The following is a 12,912-nucleotide window of genomic DNA, read 5'->3' as shown; positions in this document are numbered from 1 at the left end:
TGGAAAACCCTAAAAATCCAAAGACCTAACCCTAGGAGATGAAACGCCAAACTGTGGGCCCCATTTTGGGCAAATTGGTACATCAACTTCCCGAGGTCGTAACTTTGGTATACGATCTCCGTTTGACATGCATAACACCTCGTCAGAAATATATATCTAAGGAGTAAAACTTTGGGAGGAGAAACATCAGTTTGTGAACCCATGTTGCTCCCAGTTTTCCCAAAAAACGTTGTTTAGGGCCTCAAAATGGCTCTGGAAGTTCAGGACCCGAAAAACTGCTAAAAATCATAAATTGTGCTACAATTAAGTAAATTGAAAAACTGAAAGAGACAGTTATGGGGGTCTAATTCGGATAGGTGGGTGGCCATCAACATCCACCTGGATCATTCCTCCCCCTTAGGAAGCAATGGTCCCCATTGCATTGAGTTCCTCCATGAGATGAGGAAACTTCTGCTGAACTTGGTCCCTGGTGAGCTGCTCTACAACCTCTGATGTGTCCATTAATGGTGGGAAGCTTGGTCGAGGGTGGTCCACATTGAACACTCAGTGCAAGTGAAGGAATGGGGGAATGTTTTGCTCCAAAGCATTGTTTCCCATAGCCTTGGTACTAGTGTAAGAACCATAGCGGAGTGGTCTGAGCTTCTAATGGGCTCTTGTAAGGCGTTCTTTCTGCAAATGCAACCAGACTTTGTCGCCCACCAGAAATTTGTGTGGTACCTGATGTTGATCATGTCGCTACTTATACTTGGCATTTTCCAGAATGGAGCGGTGATATATTGACCCGTTGGGTAAAGGTGCTCTAGGAGTAATATCGAATGAATGTTTGACCTGACAGTGCAATGGTACCCCTGTGGGTGAGGAGAATATTTTCATGTCTTCTTTCATGACTGTATCCCTCTATTGCTGCTACTGCGTGGAGGAACCCTTCGCGAGGGTCATGGATGTAGCGACGATATTCCCCTTACTTTTGGAGTGAACCAGATAGAAAATGAATTTCCTAGTCTTGGAGATGAGCTTGCTGCATTTCTTATCAGAGATTAAAGAAGTGGCAGTCGATGGGGCTACCTCCAGTATCCTTTATAATGAATTACCCAATGAAATAATAACAGCGTGAGGCCTTGACTCATACACAACTTGTCACCTCCATAAGTATGGTTGGCCTAATAGTACATCACAAACATCAAGAGCTGCAAAATCACACAATACCTCATCTATGAAGGGCTTGATGTTGTAGGGAAGGTGACATTGCTGGTAGACTCAGAGATCTCGTCCTTGGTGAAGCCACCCAATACTATACGACTACGGGTTTAGTGTAGTCGGTAGGCCCAACCACTTCATGACCTCTACTAAAATGAGGTTATTTTGGCTCCCACTGTCAACAATGAATTGTAGTGGCGAACCTTCACCCACATCTGTGAGTGGAAAAGATGCTCCCCCTCCTTTGTATCTTCGAGCTCATTCTTCTGGATCTTGGCAGTGGTAATAGTGGCATTGGGCTTTGCGTCAATGATCTGCTTCCCTTTTCCATTCCCCTTGTTGAGTTCTCACTCAGGGTCATAACATGCATCTGATTTTGAAGCCTTCAACTCGACCACCAACGATTGCTTGGTCCCACACTCACTTGTGCTTTAAGTGGGGCTCTTATGGAACTCACACCACTTTCCTGTGTCCTTCTTCGACTTCGTGGTGTTGTTCATTTCTTGTGGCTTCGACGAGTTGTCTTGGGTTTTCCCATCTTGTCTTTGTCCTTAGTTCTACGATTTGGGGAAGCCTTTCCCTTGCTTCGGATTTACAGATCCAAAGTCTCGCTTCTTCTGTTTAAACTTTTGCTCAATCTTGATAGCATATCGGTACGCCATGCCGAGCAAGGATATGTTCAGGAACTCCATATCGTCCTAGATATACCTGTGTAGGTAGTCACAGTATTTAAGTACCAAATGTAGCTTAGAATCCTTGATACCCAACTTTGTGCGAAGGGTATGACATTTTTTTGTGAACTCCGGCACATCTTGGTCCCTTCCCTGCTGTAGCATGGTCAACTTTATGTATTTGTCCTCATAGTTTTTGACAGGGTAGTACTACTCCTTGATGGCATCCCGGAATGAATTTCAAGTGGGAGCGGCTAAAAACAATGAGTTCGTACTTTCATCCTTCTACTCACAGTAGGTTTCCCACCAGTCCTTGACCTGGGGGGCTGCTTTGAGAAGTGAAAAAGTTATCTTTTGTTGGCTAGAAAAATCATGAACAAAAAATACCCTTCTAACAGATTTAAACATTTATCTACGACATCTACATCTATTTGACCCTCAAATATGGGGATTTAAAAATTAACTTGTACCTTAAAGGGTGTGGCGTTTCCAGAGTAGCTGTTGGAAGCCAATGCGTCGCCTCTGAGTAGCCACTGAAGGATCTAGGCAAAGTTTTCCATCATCGCGTTCCTTTATCACTTGAGGGCTTCTTCGAGAAATATTTTGATAGGATCTCCTGCCCCCTCATATTTCTTTTCATCTATTGTGGGAGGCCATCGGGATTTGTGAGGCTGGTCTTGCAAAGGTTCGACCAGTTCAAGCCCTAGCTCCTTATATCCCAACCTTGTTGGGGACATGCAAAGGAAAATAGAGAAAGAGCAAACAGCTCTGATACAACTGATTCATATTTAAACATGAACAAAACAAATTACAAATATAACCATACATATAGAGATGCAGCAGAAATAATACTTCATTTCATTACTGTAGAATACTAAAATACGCTTACAAACAGAAATGGAAATAAACTAGCTAGGGTGATGGTAGCTTATCTCTGAGAAGAGATGTGGCAGATACATGCCTCTGAACTATCTTACAATGAGGCTCGAAGGCCTATTTATTGTTGAGAAACAATGGAAAACCCTAAACATACAAAAACCTAACCCTAGGAGATGAAACTCCAAACTGTGGGCCCCATTTTGGGTAAAGTGGTACATCAACTTCCTGGGGTCGTAATTTTGGCATACAATCTCCGTTTGACATGCACAATACCTCATTAAAAATATATATCCAAGAAATACAACTTTGGGAATATCAACATCAGTCCATGGACCCATGTTGCTCCCAAGTTTCCTAAAAGACATCGTTTAGGGCCTCAAAACAACTTTGGAAGTTCAGGACCCGAGAAACTACTAAAAATAGTAAATTGTGCTACAATTAAGAAAACTGAAAGAGATAGTTGTGGGGGTCCAAGTGGGATAGGTGGGTGGCCACCAACATCCACCTAGATCATTCCTCCCCCCTTAGGAAGAAATGGTCCCCATTGCATTGAGTTCCTCCATGAGATGACGAAACTTCTGCTGAACTTGGTCCCTAGTGAGCTGTTCTGCAACCTCTGATGTGTCCAGTAATGGTGGGAAGCTTGGTCGAGGGTGGTCCACATTGAAGAATCAGTGCAAGAGAAGGAATGGGGGAATTTTGTGCTCCAAATAATTGTTTCCCACAACCTTGGTACTAGTGTAAGGAACATGTCGAAGTGGTCTGAGCTTTTGACGGGTTCTTGTAAGGCGTTCTTTCTGCAAATGCAACCATACTTTGTCACCCACCTAAAACTCATGTGGTACCTGATGCTAATCATGTCGCTACTTGTACTTGGCATTTTCTAGAATGGAGTGGCGATATATTGACCTGTTGGGTAGAGGTGCTCTAGGAGTTAGATCAAATGAATGCTTGACCTGACAGTGCAATGGTGCCCCTGTGGGTGAGGAGAAGATGTTCCTATCTTATTTCATGACCACATCCTTCTGTTGATTCTGCTACATGGAGGAACCCTTCACGAGGGTCATGGATGTGGCGACAATATTCCCCTTACTTTTGGAGTGACCCAGACAGAAAATGAATTTCCTAGTCTAGGAGATGAGCTTGCTGCATTTCTTATCAGAGATCAAAGAAGTGGTGGTAGGTGGGGCTACCTCTGGTATCCTTTATAATGAATTACCCAAAGAAATAATAACAAAGAAAGGCCTTGACTCATACACAACATATCACCTCCATAAGTATGGTTGGCCTAATAGTACATCACAAACATCAAGAGGTGCAACATAACAGAATACGTTAATCTATGAAGGGCTTGATGTTGTAGGGAAGGCAACACTACTGGCAAACTCGGAGATCTCGTCCTTGGCGAAGCCACCCAATATTGTACAGCTGTAGGTGTGGTGTAGTCGGTAGGCCCAACCGCTTCACGACCTCTACATAAATGAGGTTCTTTTGGTTCCCACTGTCAAAAATGAATTACAACGGTGAACCCTTCGACCACATCTGTGAGTGGAAAATATGATCCTCCTCCTCTGGATCTTCGGGCTCATTCTTATAGATCTTGGCAGTGGCAACATCGGCTTTGGGCTCCGCATCAATGATCTACTTCCCTTTTCCATTCCCCTTGTCAGGTTCTAACACAAGGTCGAAACATGCATTTGATTCTAAAGCCTTCAACTCGGCCACCAACGACTACTTGGTCCGACACTCACTTGTGTTGTGAGTGGGGCTCTTATGGAACTCACACCACTTTCCTGTGTCCTTCTTCGACTTCATGGTGTTGTTCTTTTCTTGTGGATTCGATGGGTTGCCTTGGCTTTGTCCTTGGTTCTACAATTTGGGGAAGCCTTTCCTTTGCCTCGGATTTGCAGATCCAAAGTCTCTCTTCTTCTGTTTTAACTTTTGCTCGATCTTGACAGTGTATCGGTATGTTGTGCTGAGCAATGAGATGTTCAGTAACTCCATCTCATCCTGTATATAATTGTGTAGGTAATCGCAGTATATGAGTACCAAATGCAACTCAGAATCCTTAATACCCAACTTTGTAAGAAGTGTATGAAAAATATTTGTGAACTCTGCCACAGCTTGGTCCCTTCCTTGTTGCAGCATGGTCCACTTTATGTATTTTTCCTCATATCCTTTGACAGGGTAGTACTGCTCCTTGATGGCATCCTGGAATGAATTCCAAGTGGGAGTAGCTGAAAACAGTGAGTTCGTACTTTCATCCTTTTGCTCACAGTAGGTTTCCCACCAGTCCTTGATGTGGGGGGCTGCTTTGGGAAGTGCAAAAGTGATCTTTTGCCGGTTGGAAAAATCATGAATAGAAAAATACCCTTCTAATAGATTTAACCATTTATCTATGACATTTGCATCTATCTAACCCTCGAATATGGGTATTTAAAAATTAACTTGTACCTTAAAGGGTGTGGCATTTCCAGAGTAGCTATTGGAAGCCGATGCGTCACCTCTGGGTAGCCGTTGAAGGATCTGGGCAAAGTTTTCCATCATCGTGTTCCTTTGTCACTCGAGGGCTTATTCGAGCAAGATTTTGATAGGATCTCCTACTCCCTCATCTTTCTTTTCATCCGCCATGAGAGGTCGTCAAGATTTGCGAGGCCAGTCGTGCAAAGGTTCGACCAGTTCAAGCCCTAGCTCCTTATATCCCGACCTCGTTGGGGACATGCAAAGAAAAAAAGAGAAAGAGAGACCGCTCTGATACCATTGATCCATATTTAAATAGGAATGCAACAAATTACAGATATAACCATACATATAGAGATGCGGCAGAAATAATACTTCATTTTATTACTGTAGAATACTGAAATATGCTTACAAACAGAAATGGAAATAAACTAGCTAGGGCGATGGTAGCTTATCCCTGAGAAGAGATGTGGTGGCTACATGCCTCTGAACTACCTTACAATGAGGCTCGAAGAGCTATTTATTGTTGAGAAACAATGGAAAACCCTAAACATCCAAAAACCTAACCCTAGGAGATGAAACTCCAAACTGTGGGCCCTGTTTTGGGTAAATTGGTACATCAACTTCCCAGGGTCGTAAATTTGTCATACGACCTCCATTTGACGTGCACAATACCTCGTTAGAAAGATCTATCTGAGGAATACAACTTTAGGAAGAGAAACATCAATTGATGGACCCATGTTGCTCCTAGTTTTCCCAAAAAACTTCGTTTAGGGCCTCAAAAGTGTTCCGGAAGTTTAGTACTCGAAAAATTTCTAAAAACAGTAAATTGTGCTACAATTAAGGAAACTGAAAAACTAAAAGAGACAGTTGTGGGGGTCCAAGTGGGATAGGTGGGTCGCCGCCAACATCTACCTAGATCATTTAGCCATCATGTGATTGTCAAAATGCGAACCATGATTTGTAACTACAGCTTGTGGTACACCAAACCGTGCAACCACATGGTTGAACAAAAATAGTGCAATTGTCTCACCATTGTTTTTTAATGTACGCATCACCTCGCCCCATTTCTTAAAATAGTCAATGATGACAATAATATACCCATGCCCCTTGAATGAGTGAGGGTTACATGTCATGAAATCAATGCCCCATTTTGCAAATGGTCCAACAACGATGACATGATGCAGTCGTGTAGGTGGTAATCGAGTTTTATGGTAAAAATCTGGCATGCATGACAACTTCTAACAATAGTAATGCAATCGTTAAATATGGTATGCCAGAAGTAACCAACATAGAGAATTTTCTATGCGGAAGCATAACCAAATAAATGTCCACCACAAGCACCAGAATGACAATCATTTAAAACTTTCTCATCTTCCTCATGTGTGAGGCACCTACGAAAAATCGTATCGATACCACGATGGTAAAGGGTGTCGCCAATGATCAGATAATCTTTGGCTTGATATCGAATACTTCATTTTTGCAAGCGAGAGTTATCGAACTGGAAATTTTGGGTTTGGAGATAGATCAGTATATCTGCATACCAAGGGTTAGATGATGAGATCAGAAATAGAGACTCATCCGGAATTGATGGTTCCATTGATGAGTTGATGGCGATAGAGGGAAGGTCGCAAAGAAGCTCAGCCAAAACTAGAGATTTCTTTGACTTGGATTTGATGAATTCCAAATCAAATTCTTGCAAAATGATGATCCATTTTTAATATTTCCCCCCCAACAATTGACATGACAAGATGTATGTCATAGGGTTGCAATCCAAAATGACAGTGGTCTATCGGAGCAGGATATAATGGCGAAATCTTTGTACAACTTGAACGGAATACAAACCTAGCTTCTCCACATAAGAATACTTAACTTTCATATCATTGAGATTACGACTCAAATAATATATCGGATGTTCAATCCCATCTTCCTCTTGGACTAAAATCAAATCAATGGTTGTATCTGTAGTGGCAAGATATAGGAAGTAGTCGTTCTGATAATTAGGGGAATACATTGATGATGCTTGGACCAGGGTATCATTGAGAGCATCAAAGGAAGCTTACACAACCTAGTCCCAATGGAAGGGAATTCCCTTTTTCAAAAGACGAGTAAATCCTTTATCCATTTCAGCATAGTTAGGAATGAATCTCCTTAGAAATTTAGCCTTCCCTTGGAGTCCTTGTAACTAAAGTAAATTGGAAGGTGGAGGCAGATCAAGAATTGCCTTAACCTTCAAGGGGTTGAGTCAAATTCCTTCTTTGGACACTACGAAACCAAGCAAATGACCAGAACCAACATAAAACACACATTTATGTGGATTGAGTCGAATTTTGTAGTGTCGGCACTGTAAAAATATGGCTCTCAAATGTTGTGGGTGATCAGCCTATTTCTGTGAATGAGCAGGTAAGTCATCTAGATATGGCTGAACGATGTGTTTGATGTCAAAGGAATAATTCATTGCCCTCTGAAAAGCTTCCATAGTGTTCTTCAAACCAAAAGGGAGTTTCCTATATGCGAATGTGCCCCAGGGACAAATAAAGGTAGTTTTAGACTGGTCTTCTAGGTGGATATTGATCTAATTATAGCTGGAAAAGCCATCAAAAAATGAAAATATTTCACATCTGGCAAATTCATCAATTATCTGGTCGATAAAGGAAGTGGGATAGTTTTATTTTGGACAAGCATGATTAACATCCCTATAATCAACACACACTCGTATTGTTCCTTGTTTCTTCATGACAGGAACAATATTGGAAACCCAATCGATAAGAGGAACGGGGTATATGAAAACAGCATGAATTTTTTTTTCAACTTCCACTTTTATGGCAGCAGCCTTCTTCAGATGAATAGGAAGGAGGTGTTGTTGCACTAGCTTCGTATCAGGATGCATTTTGATCTCATGTTCAACTATACTAGAATCAATACCTAGAATTTCCTCATATGACCAAGCAAATATATCATGGAATTCATGAAAAAGAGCACGGTAAGATTCAAGTTCCAATGGAGAACAAGATTTTCCAACATGGATGTTTTCTACAATTCCAAGTTTGGTTGAAATATAAATAGAAATGGTTTCTTTGATATCCGATAAGTTTCATTCGGAATCGACTATGTCTATAAATATATAATTTGAAAGGAAATCAACGATTTAAGGGTGATTTAGTTCATTTGGAATATCTTTTATGTGATTTGGAAGATGGGATTGATAATGATAATCTGCCCATGGTTCTTCTTTTGTCATCAGTAGAAAATGTACATGAAAAAGGATAAGAGGAAGTATCATATTCTAATGAACGATCAACCCATACAATCGGTGATGATGGATTTGGATTTCTTGCGCAAGCCAAAAAGATTGATTGCTATGTGAGCTCAATTGGGCTTAGTGGCATGGTTTCATTACTCATATCAACTTCAAAATTATTGGAAATCTTCCATGAGTTAGATGAAGTGGAATATATCATGTTACAGGTCTCAACTTTTGCAAATTCCGTCGTTTGTGATGGTGACGATAGTGAAAAGGTGCCCATTAGGGAAAAATATTTGAAGAGACCTACTCCAACATTATGAAGAGATAGCGAGGTCCGTGAACTAATGGAACATTTCCAGCTTCCTGTGAACTAGAAGCAAAAAAGGTGAGTCGATCAATTATTGTGATTCCACCTTTATGAGGGAAAGTGATCATTCAAAAGTATGTTGAAACCACAACAGCCATAGCGTAAACCCACTGTCTTCTAGTAAAATATTGTAGTCAAGGAGTCCGTCAACAACCTCAACTTCAACAGTTACAATTTTAACCCCTATTTCTATCTACAGGTTACTTAAAATTCCACAAGGTGTATAAGTGCGACCGTCAAAAGCTTTTAACGTTGTAGGTGATCATGACAAAGGTGGTGAGCCAAGTGTTTTCTAGTAATTCATTGACATGATACAAGTAGATGCACCTTCGTCAACAATGGTTTGGTGAATAAGGTGATTCAAAGAATTTACTTGGATCAAGAATGCTAACTGTGCTGGTAATTGTGGCGTATAATGCGCATGGTTAAAAACTATGAAATTGGAATCCATTGGATCAATTCCACCAATTGCTAACAATAAAACATGCTTTTGGGAGGGACAAATTTGAAGCACCTCAAGCGTCGACATAGTAGAAGGTGACTAAGCCAAATCTTCTACTATGTTATAATTTTGCGTTGCTCGAGCTTGAGGGTTGAATGTAGATTTATGAACAACTCCCTTAGGCGGTTTTATTGTTAACTCTGGTGCAATGGGTGGTGGAATGGAGTCAGACGAAGTTGAAGTCGAAGTATTGGGTTGATATATAGCTTGGTTATTTACGACGATGGTGGATCACCATAATATTTACTCCTGTAGTCACCAAAACATCAATCTTAAGCTTAGTGGTGGATAGCATAAGCATTTGTGAAGTGGAAGCATGATCTGTAGCAACCAAATGAGTCTCTGGGTTTTGAAAAGGATCTGTCAACATAGTGGATGTACTAGAATTCTTAAGAAGTTTTGAGACTTTAGAGCAGTGAGGACAGTCTTGCATAAAGTGCTCCTCATTAAAAATTAAACATGGGTAAGGAGGTTTCGTAGTCGGAGAAGAGGAAACAAGTGATTTCTCTTTTAGGGGGAGAATTTTGTTTCTTTTTGGTTTTCCCCTTTTTCTTGCTTCCAGGTTGCTTTTCATTTTTACCTTTGTTAGATGACATGACATTTATTTCGGAAGCAAGTGTATTATCAGGCGTATTAGAGGTTTGATTTGAAATAACGAGTGTTTGAATAGATGGTCTACTTGCTGTTTGAGTGCTTGAAGAACCTATCACACCGTCATTGGTATGAGAGTCCTTATTGGATGGAGGTGGCGGAATAGTAAAATTTGGTCTAGGTGCATTTGGAATCTTATCATAGAGCATGCCAGACTTGGTGTAAATCAAGTCTAAGTATTGGGCACGAGCAATTACTCGCTCTTTAGTAAAAACTCCTCCTTTAGACACATCCTCAGTGATAGATGGCAACAAGGATTTAATAAACCACTAAGCTAAAATTTGATCAGGAACAAAAGTTTTGACCATTCGATGATGACGACGCAACTAATGAATATGATCAGAAATGTGAGTAGCTGTGGCGTGCTTAAAGTTGGTCAACAGTTCCGTTCCAGTTTCATATCAGATGGGTGATTGGAAATGGGTTAAAAATTTAGTGGATAAGGTTGTGAAGTTGTCAAATGAAGCTCATGGTAATTCAATATACCACTTTGTAGCCGGACTAGTGAGCGTTCGCTGGAAAAGATGTAGTCTTACTGAATCATCATTTAGGGATTTGGATGAACACCATAATTGAAAAGTCATAACATGATTGACCAGATCTTCTCCAGGGTTTCCATTGAACTTAAGAATATCATAAGGCAATTTGTGTGGAATCATCGGCCACCAAGTTGAATAAAGAATGGATCATTGGTAAGCCAATTTAAATCCGGTAATTCAAGTGTTGTGACAAAAGGCAATTTTCATTTTAGGTCAGGTTGAGCGTAACCATGGTAAGATGGAATTTCCCGGGCAATAGGCCTTTGCATACCATCATAAGGAATCTGCTACTAGTAACCTTGATAGGGGTAGGTTTGTTGAGCATATCCAGTATAATTTTGTTGTTAGGAACCAGGATAAATTTTATGTTGACCAAAACAAGAATAGGCTTCTTGACTAGAACCTAGGTAGGCTTGCTTTTGACCAAACCCAACATATGCTTGTTGACCAAGTCTAGGATAAGTTTGGTACTGTTGGAATTGATGTTTTTGGTATTGTGGCTGCCATGGTTGTTGATACAATGGTTGTTTCCCACCAGTATAAGTTTGACTAGGTTGTGGATAAATTGGACCAGTATAAGTCTAAGTCATCCCAGTTAATGGTAAACTAGCCTGAGGTTGTTGGATTTCAGACACAAACAATTGTTGTAAAATAGCCTGAGAATACTGGGTCTATAGACCTGAAACTTAAGGGTAAGAGGTTGAAGGATCAACTTGCAAAGGTTGAGATACAATCAACTGAGCTTGCAACTGTGGTAAAGTTGTAGCGACAGGCGTAGTAGGTATGGATGAAACAGGTTGTATTGTTTGTGACGAATACACAAGCATTGATTGAACATGCATTATAGGTTATCATTGACAAACAATCATTCTAGAATAAGTTGGACCTAAAGATGATGGTATACTTCCATATGGTAGCCCCCTAGAGTATGGAGAATAAGCAGATTGGGCATATTGTTCTCCATATGGAGGTAATCCAGTGTTAAGTGGATACATTGGATGATAACTAGATGGAAAAGCTTGATATTGGCTTGATGGATGAAACTGTATCCATAAGTGAAGAACTAGGTAAAATTCTTGTAGACAACATGGGTGAAGAGCATGGACTAGAAGAAACACCGGAGTGAGTTCTAGATAATGATTGGTAACCCAGTGGGATGGACGGACCACCATACAAATGTGACTTAGGTGTTGTGGTAAACATCAAAGAAGTAGCGACAGTAGATGTTGTCGGAGCTGTAAATAGATGATACAGTCTGGGATGTTGTTTCAACCATAGTCAAATGACCCAATAAATGTCCTAATGAATCTACGGGAGTTTGAAAGTAAACAAGATCAAGAGGAGCAATATAAGTTAACCGAGGAAAAGAAGGATAAAGATAAAGCCTTGGTCCAAAACGAGTTGGAGTTCTAGGTGAAGTTTCTTCTTCAAATTCCTCTTCAATAGCAATCAAATCGGGTGGAAGGATTTCACCGTCAGGTTCATTATAAATTTCCAGTGTTTGACTCTGCGGTAAAGGAGAAGTCTCAATAGTTATAGATGTCTGAAGATAAACCGGTCGGTCGTCTTCCCGTATAGAACAACTTCTGGTTGTTCAAATTCAAGATCCAAGTGTTCTGGTAAAAGAACAACAGGTTCAGGATGAATTTCTTGAACAACTTCTGGTTGAGGATCAACTTCTTGTTAGACAACTTCAGTTACCATTTCACTAAGTTCACTTTCAGTGTCCTCAGGAAATTGTAAAGGTTCCACTTCAATAGCAGATAAACCAGTAAAAGTAGGAGTAACTAGAATCATAGTACGTGACAGTATAGGTGACTCTAGTAAATCAGATGAAGAACTAGAAGTTTGTGATGTACTGGACTTAGTTAAACGAGACCACTTTTGCCGACTAGGTGTAGCTTTAGGCGGTAAAGGCAGTTTACTCATTGTCCTACACAAATGACGAGGTAAAGGTTCATTTTCTTGCACGATTGCTGATTGATTTTATTATAAAAAGAAATAAACAAAAAGAGGGTAATCTAGGCAAAAGAATTACCAAGTAAATATGAATTGAAATATACCGCCTCGGAGGAGCCAAGGAATTAACATACATGCACGTAATCTCCCCAAATGATGTTTTTGGTGTATCACAATATACAAGGCGGCCGACTCGGTTTCCTATGGATGGATAGCAACCTAATGTATTCCTCACAAATATACCAGAAAGTACGTGGAGGCCCAATCCATGTTATCATTGTCTAATGCGAAACCGCACAATGAGAGAATTCCCTTATACTTTTCATAATACAACGCTGCCCGATATACCCGAAAGTACGTGGAGGAGCTATGATATACTTACGTACGTGGAATGAGGTATCACACTTGGAATGTATCGTAAACTATTAGCAACAACTTCT

This window comes from Pinus tabuliformis, chromosome 2_2 (genome assembly GCF_031772625.1).
Source record: "Pinus tabuliformis cultivar Carrire ecotype Pingquan chromosome 2_2, CPIR1, whole genome shotgun sequence".
NCBI lineage: Eukaryota > Viridiplantae > Streptophyta > Pinopsida > Pinales > Pinaceae > Pinus > Pinus tabuliformis.
This window is presented reverse-complemented; position numbering follows the sequence as displayed.